General features: G+C 36.8%; 1 pseudogene; it reads right to left on the minus strand.

Annotated features, from left to right (window-relative positions):
• Positions 1-2,192: 2,192 nt before the first annotated feature.
• On the minus strand, positions 2,193-5,854 carry LOC133518882 (uncharacterized; annotated as a pseudogene).
• Positions 5,855-12,334: the final 6,480 nt, after the last annotated feature.

The following is a 12,334-nucleotide window of genomic DNA, read 5'->3' on the forward strand; positions in this document are numbered from 1 at the left end:
CTTCCAGTTGACTGGCTCACAAAACCAAACGCCGCGCCACCGGTGACGCTTCTCGAAACTTCATCTCCTGAACCCCTTCTGCTTGAGCGGCTCTGTATTGTGGATATCCCATGCTTGTACCTGTTTATCGGATGTTGCCCTTCAATCTTATCGTTTTAGAAAAGACAGCGTTGCTTTTGTTTTAAGGAAATCCAAAAAATCATGGTATCAATTCGAATTCCAGAAAAAGAAAAACTCGACCACGAGCAAGTGGGACGACGCAAAATGTAGGACTCAGCTAGTGTTAGTTAAGGATCAACTCCTTTGAATCCTTTTTTTTAAGACTCGGCTCAGTTTTTCAGAATTTAATCATTCATCACCTCAAGTCGAATCTTGAGTTCTTATCGAGACTTGAGTATTTTGTAAAGACTTGACCCGTTTAAAGAGAACTCTCATATTTTTTAAGTACAAACGTTTTCTAAAATACATTTTCTCTACATGAAATTCATGGGATAGGTACACATCATTAATAACGCCTATTTCCCTTAGTGTTCATTGAGATAAAATCTACAAATTTTTTGACACAGTCTTTATCCGAAGGCTAAAGCCCTTTTAAGATAAAGGACTGGAAGAAAAACTCGAGGTCCTACTAGCATGAGGTTAGTTCTGCTTTTGATTCATCATTTTTTTTTTGTTTTCATTCGCACAAAGTAATAAACGCCTATATTAAAATAAGAACATTGTTGTTCATCGGTGTTTTATTTGATTTGATACAGATCCACCGGTAAGTAACATTTATTAAAAAAACCTACTTCGAAGAATCAAAGTGATATAAGCTGTTACTTATATTATTATTTTTTTAAGCCTGAACTCCCGAGTTTCAACTCGGCGCCTTAATAAAAATAACTAGAGCAGAGGGACTACCGCGAACCACGTTCGATGTGTTGCCTCCCTGTCACACTCACGTACGAATTTACAAGTGCGACACAGAGGCAATATACATGGTTCTCGGTGTCATACGTGGTTCACGGTGGGCCCTCTGAGGTCGGCAACCTTTTGAGAAGAAGAGCCAAATGTATGTTAGATAGAATCGCGGCCCGACCGTACGGCCGTCGCGGAAATCGGTTATTAATTAGAGCAACCAAAATCAAATTTTGATAAATAAGTGACTTTTTTTTCTACCTACTTAACACTACCATTTAAATTTAACAACGGTAGAGCAAACGAATTTTATATAGGTTGTCGGTTGTTAAAAATTGGAAACAAGATAAAACATAATGTTACATTGACATTGCCATAAAACATTCTCCTCATTGTAACGCCGACAATATGAAATCTATACTCATTGTAAAGACAATGAGGTCGGAGGTTAAAAAAGTTTAACCCCCGACTGACGTATGTCTGTCTGTTTGTCTGTGTCTGGAGTGACTTTGCTTGCGGTGGTTCTTAGCTACGTTTGATAAAAATTGATCCAACAGATTGAAGTGTATCATTTTTCAAAATGATATAGAGCATTGTTGGCATAAAACGTTTTTTATTTTGGCATAGATAGGGGCGTAGGGGCGTTCTTTATTTTATTTAATAGTTATTAGAGTCAGATCAGACAAGTCTGCAACGATTTTGATAGGTTCCAGCGGATCTGATGATGAGTTCAATGGTTTTAAATTATTAGTGAATGAAAATATTATCTATGTGTGTATCACATTAACCAATAAAATGGTGGCTCTGACTGTATACCGACACAGATGTCACTCAAACAATGTAAATTTCGTTCATTTCATTCGTTCCAGATTTCGTGATTTAACAACCTGTTACTATTACAAGTAAGTAGGTTGAAAATGATATGTCAGATTTATTACCTTATTGTGTATTGTCAGTTACTTCGTTATTCGCTCGTTAGCGGACGGTACCATTATTTTAAAATTAACTATAACTAAACTAAACAAAGCGACAATTGCCACAAATAAGAACTCAGTCAAACAACTCAACAAAGGTGCCTATCACCCTCGTCGCGTTGCCACGCTGGATTGCGATAGACAGCCTCTGCACCAGGAAAGACCCGGAACGAGGGTCATGACCTCTCTGCTATTAAAATCAACAAAGTTGTAATAAAGAATATAAACTCCATCGCTCTTTAGTTAATCGCACTGTATAACACGACAACGGCAACGGAGCAAGAGATCAAGGTTAAAAGCGAAATTAAAAATTCATACTTATTTTACACAAAGTTGCTAGTATAATGAGAAACCAGTTTTAACCCAACAATTTATTACAACAAACCCGCTCCAGTTATTAATAGCATAAACTTAAAGAGCGGCAGCATAGTGTAGTATCACTTGAATCCCCATGTACCATTTGATAAAGTAAGGGATACCGAAGGCTATGCCGCGAGCAGGCTGAGGCATTGGCACGACAGCGTAGACAAAAGTATGTATGAAGCGGCTGACGGTGTACACGCGGAACAGCAGGGTGGCCCAGGCGGCCACAGGGCCGGTCGTCACGTACAGTGCGCCCAACAGCCAGAACGCCGGAATGTTCTCCAAGTCATTCAGGTGCGCCCGCCGTGCGCGTTCAATCTCTGGATCGTTTAAATTCACCTTCCCTTTTAACGCGGCCGCGTCCTCTGGATTCGCGAACACTTTCTTTGTTATCCGCTTCATACCGGTCAGAGAAGAAAGTGCTATTAACTTTAACGCCAATATGGCTGAATACACAATGTAAGATTGCACTGCGGGATCTTTCAAGGACACACCCATGATGATGAACGTAAATTAAAAGACGTCAATGAACGATACAAACAACGGTGTGCTCAATGCGACGGTCGAGCCACTAGTGACTTACACAATAACTCGATACGAGAAATTCAAGCCGGTTTTGCTGTCTATTTCGCATACAAAGGAGTGTCAGGCCAATTCGAACGTGCACCTGACATCAAAACGATAACTTAATGATGTCAGTCAATTATCATTCGCGCGTTCTAGCCGCTCGGACTTGTCCATATATATGTATATATATTAACGTGAGCGAGACGCACACTCGAATGATAACTAACTGATATGATTCAGATATAGTTTCGATAATTGGCCTGTTTGGTATTGACGGTCACAATGCAAAGCATCTATGTAACGAGTACCTAAGATATGAAACTGATGTAAGAATGGAAATTATCCATTTACAAAGCATAAAAAAGGGTTAGGTAGTACATATGTACTTGTACTTCTCCTTCTTATTAAAAAAAAATTCATATCCACATGTTATCTGAGCTGACATGACACTGCATACCATTTTACTTGCTAATTAGGTAATAATAAATATAATAATAAAAGAATGGATACTTATCAATTAGGTATTATTTTATCAGTGACACTCGAATGCGGCAATATTGCTTCCGAATTTTTGGTGCAGCGTTGTAGTGTGAAAAGGGAGAGGTCACTGTCAATTTGAAAATACGTTAGTGTCGTTGCCGCATCATTTGATAAAAACATTCAATCCGCCACTTCTTTTTCAGTGACATCTTCATCATTGCCCATTTTCCGCTGCCCCAGCAACGCTATTATAATTGCAATTAGAATCGGCCCGATTCGCTCTTTAAGATACGTGTAATTAATATTAGGTCTAGATGCGATATGGATCGGATATGTTTCTGTCAAAAGTGACGTTTCTTCAAACAAAAACTTTTGACACTGAGATATTCGATCCATATCGTATCTAGAGACCTTATATTCGACGTATGTTAAAGTTCGAATCGGGTCGAATGCCAGAATAAAAAGAATTTTGCAAAGTGTTATCAGATTATAACCAATTCCTTATAAAAAAAAGCGGCCAAGTGCGCGTCGGACTCGCCCATGAAGGGTTCCGTACCATTTATGACGTCATAAAAAAAACTACTTACTAGATCTCGTTCAAACCAATTTTCGGTGGAAGTTTGCAAGGTAATGTACTTATATCATATATTTTTTTTAGATTTTTCATTCTGTTATTTTAGAAGTTACGGGGGGGGGACACCCATTTTTCCACTTTGGAAGTGTCTCTCGCGCAAACTATTCAGTTTAGAAAAAAAATATATTAGAAACCTAAATATCATTTTTGAAGACCTATCCGTAAAGATACCCCACACGTATGGGTTTGATGAAAAAAGATTTTTTGAGTTTCAGTTCTAAGTATGGGGAGCCCCAAAATTTATTGGTTTTTTTTTTATATTTTTATGTAAAAATCTTAATGCTGTTCATAGCATACATCTACTTACCAAGTTTGAACAGTATACCTCTAATAGTTTCGGAAAAAAGTGGCTGTGACATAAACGGACAGACGGACATGACGAATCTATAAGGGTTCCGTTTTTTGCCATTTGGCTACGGAACCCTAAAAACAATCTCTGCTTGATCTGCTTATTTCATATACAGGCTAGGTACCTACCTACCTGCTAATTCTCAATATTTTTTAAATCATGCCGCTTAATATTCACTTTATCGTTATTATAACATGGTAGAAAATGAATTCATTTCGTGGTTTGGGTTTACTCAGTGACTTTTGTTTGCCATGTTGAGGAATGAAATGCAACTCGAACGATTGGGCAAATTGAGATAACAAACCACGAAATGAAATGGCGCCTTGTAGCCCTAAATAATAGTACATTACGATACAAGTGCGAAAAATAGGAAATTCGAAACGAGTGGCGATAAATTAAAACACGACTGAAGGGAGTGTTTTAAATCGACACGAGTTGTGAATTAGCTATTCGCACATGTATCGTACAACGTTTTACAGTACATATGGCCCTTTAAATGTTCGACATAGTAACGTAATATGCTAATTTTCGCACTAGTGCGGTAAAGTAGCACCATATGTACTGTAAAAATAATAGTAGCATTATATGCATGTATTTTACTTGAATTTTGCTTACTTGTACCTTTGTAAAGCGCCTTCAGATATTTTGGCAGCAATGATACTATGTACCTAATAATTGTTGGATGCCAAGTAGGCAAAAATTCATTGATAACATATCTGGCTAAGTGTTCAGATAAAGTAACAAGAAAATCGATAGGTATTTATAATTATATTATTGTGTGGTTATTTTTAGCAGTTATTTAATTAGGTGATTTATTTAAAAAATAAATGATGGGCTTCGTGTAAGATAAATCTACATATTGTGGGTCAATCTGTTATCCCAGGTTAGGACTTTGAGCAAAATTCGAATTTAAAATATCATATCGTTAAAGGTTAATATTTAAAGAAATGTGAGAGAGGTAATGTTATAAAAAAACATAAACAATGATACATTACGTAAATCTTTTTTTTTACAAAACAGTCTTACAATTCTTCAATCTATCACACATTTAAAGAGCTGTAGCGTAGTGCAGAATCACTTGAATCCCCATGTACCATTTGATAAGGTAAGGGATACCGAAGGCTATGCCACGAGCAGGCTGTGGCAGAGGCACGACAGCGTAGACGAAGGTGTGGATGAAACGGCTGACGGTGTACACGCGGAACAGCAGCGTAGCCCAGGCGGCCACAGGGCTGGTCGTCACATACAGTGCACCCAACAGCCAGAACGCCGGAATGTTCTCCAAGTCGTTTAGGTGCGCCCGCCGTACGCGCTCAACCTCTGGATCGTTTAGATTCACCTTCCCCTTTAACCCGACCGCGTCCTCTGGATTCGCGAACACCTTCCTAGATATTCTCTTCATACTGGTCATTGTAGAAACCGCTAACAACTTTAACGCCAATATTGCGGAATACACAATGTACGACTGTACTACGGCATCTTGCAAGGAAATAGCCATTATGCTTCGTAAACTGTACACTTAACAAAACTGACAGCCGAGCGCTTGGAGTCACGGACGACGCGACACTAGCGTGTTATCTATAGCTATATTGGTATATGAGGTACATACAATCCGGCTGGTCGGTGCCGGCGGTGTTTATCATAAATCGTTCGTGCATTTAAACGACACTAAAACTGCTCTGTCACGCTTATTTTTAATAGTACTATCATTGATTGCTCACTTATTTATGTACCTACCTTACTTATTAAAGAAGTAGAGATCATGTAGAGACTAAAACTAGCGATACGAATTCTATTTGTAATGACAGGCTATGAATTTGATCTGGTTTTATTATGAATATTACTTGTCAGTGTCGCGGTAGAGTTTGTTACGACTAGAAACGTAATTTAACTCTTCAAGTAGCATAAGTCGTAGATGCTGGAATTTTGATTTTATTTCAATCAATCAAATTTAAAATTTAAATGTAGTAATCGGTCGGGAGCCGACGGCCTACCACTCCAAGCGTTAACACTGACAGAGCATACCTATCCATAACAAACCCAGATCCAATTCATAACCTGTTTATTATAGTCTATGAGCTTGTTGTCAAGTACGGCAAAAGGAGCCAATCCGCATATTATACTCGTATATGTTACCGGTAATTTTAGAAGGTTAATTAATTAAACTCCATTTTATCCTGGTATAACTAGTAACCGAGCATTTAGGGTAATGTCCGAAAATTAAAACAACATTCATCTGTATTCGAAGTTTACCCGTACACAACTAGGTCTACTCAATACAGTGTTGTGTAGACCTATATGTACGGGATTCGTTATTTCTATATTATCTCGCTGCAATTTCTGTTGTTAGAATACTTTAAGAAAACATGGGTGAATAAGTGACGAAGGACTAATGTTTTTTCCTTATAAAATGATCTCACTGCTGTGGCGAAAAGTCGTGTGTACTACACGAGATCAAGGTTATTTAGGTACATCCCTTACGATGCCCAAGATTCTAAATTATAGATTATAGAATCTTTAGCTTGCACGGGCCTCAAAATAATATGAAACTATGCTCTATTGTTGTACAATTAATAACTATTTCCTAAGCATGCAGTCTATGAGTGAATTTAATGCATGTATTATAAATACTTATTACATTTACACTTGTAAACAATTTGAGCCATATTTTCATACCGCAGATATTAAAATGACCGGATGATTGGCCAATTTATTGCCCAATTATCGCGCAGGTCATCATATGGGAGCAACCGAAGTGTCATTTTATTACCAATCTGGAATATAAAAACTATTTATTTAAAAAATGTTTGCTGTACCTAATGAAAACAAAGTTTAGTGTAGCATCAAAGAGACTATAAACCTTTGCGGTAGTTTTTATAAAGTGGAAAGACTACAAGAGGGCACACTTTGCGTCGCCGTCAGGAATTTCTCGGAGTTCGTGGAATTTACCTATTACCAGGGTTGTAAAACTGGCGGCAATAAAAGAACTTTATTCTCCCGATCTTTTGGCTGTAAAAGTGTATAAGCAACTTGACTATGTATTTGCCTTTTACGCGCATTTATATGATGCTCGCAGAAAGGAAACCCGTGTCCCTGGAATCTGAGCATGTTGCACGAAATTTAAATTAGCTTGCTTTTATTCTAGTACTTAAGTAGTTTGCTTTGCAGAGTGACCGGCTTGGCTTAGGATGTTGTCATTAGGCCATACGCAAATAGATTTAATATTCAGTAGCATTGTTATTGCTCACGTAGAATATAAGGCAAAGTTTCAAGTCTTTTGCTCATAAACTACTAATAGAATTCAAATCTATTATTCTATTCGTCAATTATTTAGTTAGTATATCTTCCTTGTACAAGTTTCAAGTATCGTATTAAGAAGTTTGGATGTTCGGGAAATTGTCTGTCATAGTTAGACGAGTAGTTGTTCTTGCACACAACATAAAAAGATAAAATACGGCGTTCTCTGAACAAAAGAACTGAAGAATTAAACTTTGTGTTCCTCAGATGTACCTATAACCACCCAGTTTTTTGTTGCAGGTTTTTACAGAGTCCGTTCAGAAGAAGCCTCAGAAGGTTTAGGTTCTAAGTCAAGTTTGGTATAATTTTCAACTAAATCAATGATGTAGACGAAGATTTCATTTAAATCGATTCAGCGGTTATTGATTCTCCATACGAACTTCTACCTCCCTTTTCACTTTTAGGGGAAAATTTTTGGTATAAAAACCATGCTTTGTTCTTCCGCGGGACTAGAACTATCTCTATGCCAAAATTTAACTAAATGATTCAGCGGTTTAAGCGTGAAGAGAAATAACAATATATATATATATATTATTTTACGATAATGATACCAAACTTGGCCTAGTAGCTTAAATGATATAGATATCAAGATAAAGTTGAGAGCCCTCATAAAGAATTACACCAAAAATCTTCTTCTGGATCCACTTCTTTTAGATCCATCTAAAGACCAATCCTGCCGAAGTGTTCATAAAGCGTCGTATTTCATGATACCTATTTCAAACACTTGATTCGTTTGCTGTGCTGCATATACGATTTGATATCTGTGTTCGCATTACAGACTCGAGAAACAAGAAAATCTCCCTAGGGAATGAGGGGAAGTGAAGTGGTAAATGAGAAGAATTCGGATCAATGTGAATTTGTCAGTGCATGTATAAGTAAATAATACGTATATGGACGTAATACGTTCATGTACATGTATGGACTTATCATCATACCTAGATGCACTTAATTCAAAAATATTATTGCTAATCCGCGAAAAGATAACGTGCAAATAATGTTCCCACCAACCTCTCACCGCCAATGTAAAAACGCAAATAAAACAAACAAAATACCACCAAAACACCATACGCGACTTGTCTGAGAATCGCATCGAATACTTGTATTCGCCTCTCCACTAGGCATTCTCAGATGCTGGAGATGTTGACGTTCTGACGCCCGCCGGCAAGCCAAAGTACTTAGTATTTTTGTATTAATTAATATGGATATCCGCAAAGTAACACCTGATTCTATGCTTTTTCAAAATGGGTAAATGAGAACCTACTCGAAATATACTGGAATTTAAATGGATCATTATTTATATGGATAAAAATACTCAATTTGAAGATTTTAATCTAGTATTTTTTATTTTGAATTTGTCATATTTATTAATAATTATCCTTTATTCATTTCGGGTCTTAGCTTAGGGTTTTTTACAAAAAAAATATAAAAGTAAAATTATATATAGGGTATAAAAAAACGTGACAAGTGCGAGTTCGACTCGTCCACCGAGGGTTCGGTACTTTTTAGTATTTGATGTTATAGTGGTTCAAATCCTGGTTAGGGCATTTATTCGTGTGATGAGCATGGATATTTGTTCCTGAGTCATGGGTTCATTCTATGTATTTAAGTATTTATATATTATATATATCGTTGCCTAAGTACCCTCAACACAATCCTTATTGAGCTTACTGTGGGACTTAGTCAATTTGTGTTATAATGTTCTATAATATTTATTTATTTATTTTATAGTGGCAACAGAAATACATCATCTGTGAAAATGTCAACTGTCTAGCTGTCACAGTTCATGAGATACAGCCTGGCGACAGACGAACAAACACAGACAGACAAACGCACAGCGGAGTCTTAGTAATAGGGTCCCGTTTCACCCTTTGGGTATGAAACCCTAAAAACACTTAAAATGCAATACAAAAATATATAAACACAACATCATCTGTGAAAATGTCAACTGTCTAGCTATCACGGTTCATGAGATACAGCCTGGTGACAGACGGACAGACGGACAGCGGAGTCTTATTAATAGGGTCCCGTAAGATCCGTTTTATCCTTTGGTTACGGAACCCTAAAAACACTTAAAAAGCAATACAGAAATATATAAACACAAAAAACCTAACCTAGGGTGCCGCCAGCAACGGGGTAGGGCCCAAGCTGCCGGTGGTCAGGGCCGCAGAGAGGAACCGGCGTACTATACGCGCCGTGTACAAGAATACTACTGCCTGTCTTCTGCATCTTAATTATTTTTCTCTTGATAATTATTATTTGTATATCCGTTACAAACTCTCGGGTTTTCAAGCCCGGTCATTAATAAGGCGTGCGTGGGGATATAGATCCAGCACGTAGAAGCCATTTGGAGAGGTTTGATGTCGTGTAATTAATATTGTTATTGTTATAAATTAATTATTTAAATTAATTTTAATTCTACTATGAATTTTGATTTCATTGTCAATAATTTATAATTATGTTACATGTCATTATTGCTACATGTTAGTAGGTATAAACCTACTAACATGTAGCAATAATGAGCTGTATCTCATTTAGTAACAATGTTTTATGGAAACTAATGTTCTGAAATAAAGATACTTTTTTTTTTAAATACCTCCAAACTGCCCTTACTATTTTAGCCCTATTTCTATTCTACCCTCTATTTTTTATTCTACTCGTATTATCATTCTGAGTTACCTGACCTAACCCATCTAAAATTCTAAGACGGTGAAATATACATTGAATAAGTTTACCTTACAGGGGCGTCTGTGGGTCGCCTTAGTAGATAGGAAATTGATACGGCATCGTACAATGTTCATGTGCCTATTCCGGCTATTCCCATTGAATCCTGGGCGAGGAAGGGTCGAACGATGGGCGAGTCGATGCCGCGCATTGATTTTATGGTTCCACTAAATCTGCCCGTCATTCTACCAAACTGGGGTATTCTGTCTTAGTCTGTTGAGTTGATCCTATTGCCGCAATTAGGTACCTAATTTGTTTTCTCCTCCACTCGGGTAATGGCGGAACTTTAGGAAATATTTTTCATCCAGTAACTTAAGATATAACGGAGTTTTGTTAACAGATACTACGCCTACTACTTATGACATTATACATACTTCGTTTTTTTAGCATTAGAAAGTACTTTGCAGAAGTAAGCTTGTGGTTCCAAATCGGGCACTTTTTGCGGTAAAATTTTGAAGTTATTAGGCATAAATATTGACCATGCTATATTAGATAATAAATACTGCATGCTTACTTCTGTGGAGTCTCCTTTCCAATGCTAAAAATGTCAATACAATATATTTATTTCTTTTTAATACAATTTTAACTTTAAAGCATATTGTTCGCAAGAGTAGGAAATGATTCCTCCGCACTAGTAAAAACTGTATGACGGCAGGATGCACCACCTCTCCCTGATCACATTTAATCTATCTAAGTCTAGACGCAGTATACATAGTCAGTATCTTCGCAGTACTAGTTTATATATAGTTATAGAAGCATGTATGGATGGATTTATATAATATATAATATATTTATATAATATCTAAGTGAAGCTCAACGTATATAAGAGAATTATGTAATGAATTACGAGGAAGAGAATACTTTAAAAGTTCAAGCATTATTGAGGTTAAGATTTTTAGACAGTAGTTTTTAGAAGTTTTTCGGTCTCATCGTTATCATAAAATTTAAAATACGATGTAACGGTCGCTTTACACCGATTCACTGTTAGCTGGGTTAAATAAATACTTGTGAAGACGAAAAAACACGAAGGTAAAAAACAGCTCTGCTGCTGCTGCTGCTCTTTGTGGCAGGAAGTGCCGTGCTGCGATTGGACTTTACAGTCACAGGAAAAGATGTGCCGCACCTCAGATCTCCGACGGCGCACGGACCTCTTCTTCTTCTTCTTAATAACCTGTCGCTGCAACAATCATCTGTCAAGATGCTGTGGCCAATGATAATGATGATGATGCATAATGCTAAAAAACACGAAGGTTGCGAATGACGACTGCTGCAGCGTTGATGCAATCTCGGATAATGATTAGGGATCAAATAATTTACATTGCTGAACTTACAAATTAAAATTTCAGAATATTCCATCGGAAAATTTTAATACACATGTACGACATTTTAGGTAGTAAATATTAAATAGTCTCTCCGGAATTCTATTTCTGCATGAATGTGTGGGAGTCCGGCGGAAAATTTCTCGCGATCACGAGTATGCTCGAAGTAGAACTTTTACAAAGACGTTTCGCTCGTTCGGAATGTGTCTATTCAATTTTTATATGCAATAAAAAATAAATAAATCACTAAGGCCACACAATTTAAACTAAAAACAAAACACTCCCTTAATAAAAACAAAAAAATACGAGCATTATCTAAAATTTCACCGGGTTCTGCTGGAGCAAACAGGGTCTTGAGTGGGTACCAAAAACTCCAAAAAGGTGGACTGACAACCGAGAATGGCTGGCGACGCCTGATATGGCGATGATGAGTAAATTTTTGAATATTGCGTTTTTCGATATTCGTATTCTTTTTTTTTTGGGAAAGTAGATAGGCGCAATAATATCGTCATTTTTATGGATATAACATGTTGTTATTAGGTATGGTAATGTTCGTGACAATACGAGTAATAACAATAAACGTTGAAAAATTAAAACGTAGGTAAGTAATATTTTTAAAAATAATTATAAGTGATATAAAATATTCATTTAGAAAAAATATATACCAACTCAGTTTAAACATTGCGATGCATTAACGTTATACGTATATTATTGTATCGCCAATTCACCT

This window comes from Cydia pomonella, chromosome 6, assembly GCF_033807575.1.
Source record: "Cydia pomonella isolate Wapato2018A chromosome 6, ilCydPomo1, whole genome shotgun sequence".
Classification (NCBI taxonomy): Eukaryota; Metazoa; Arthropoda; class Insecta; order Lepidoptera; family Tortricidae; genus Cydia; species Cydia pomonella.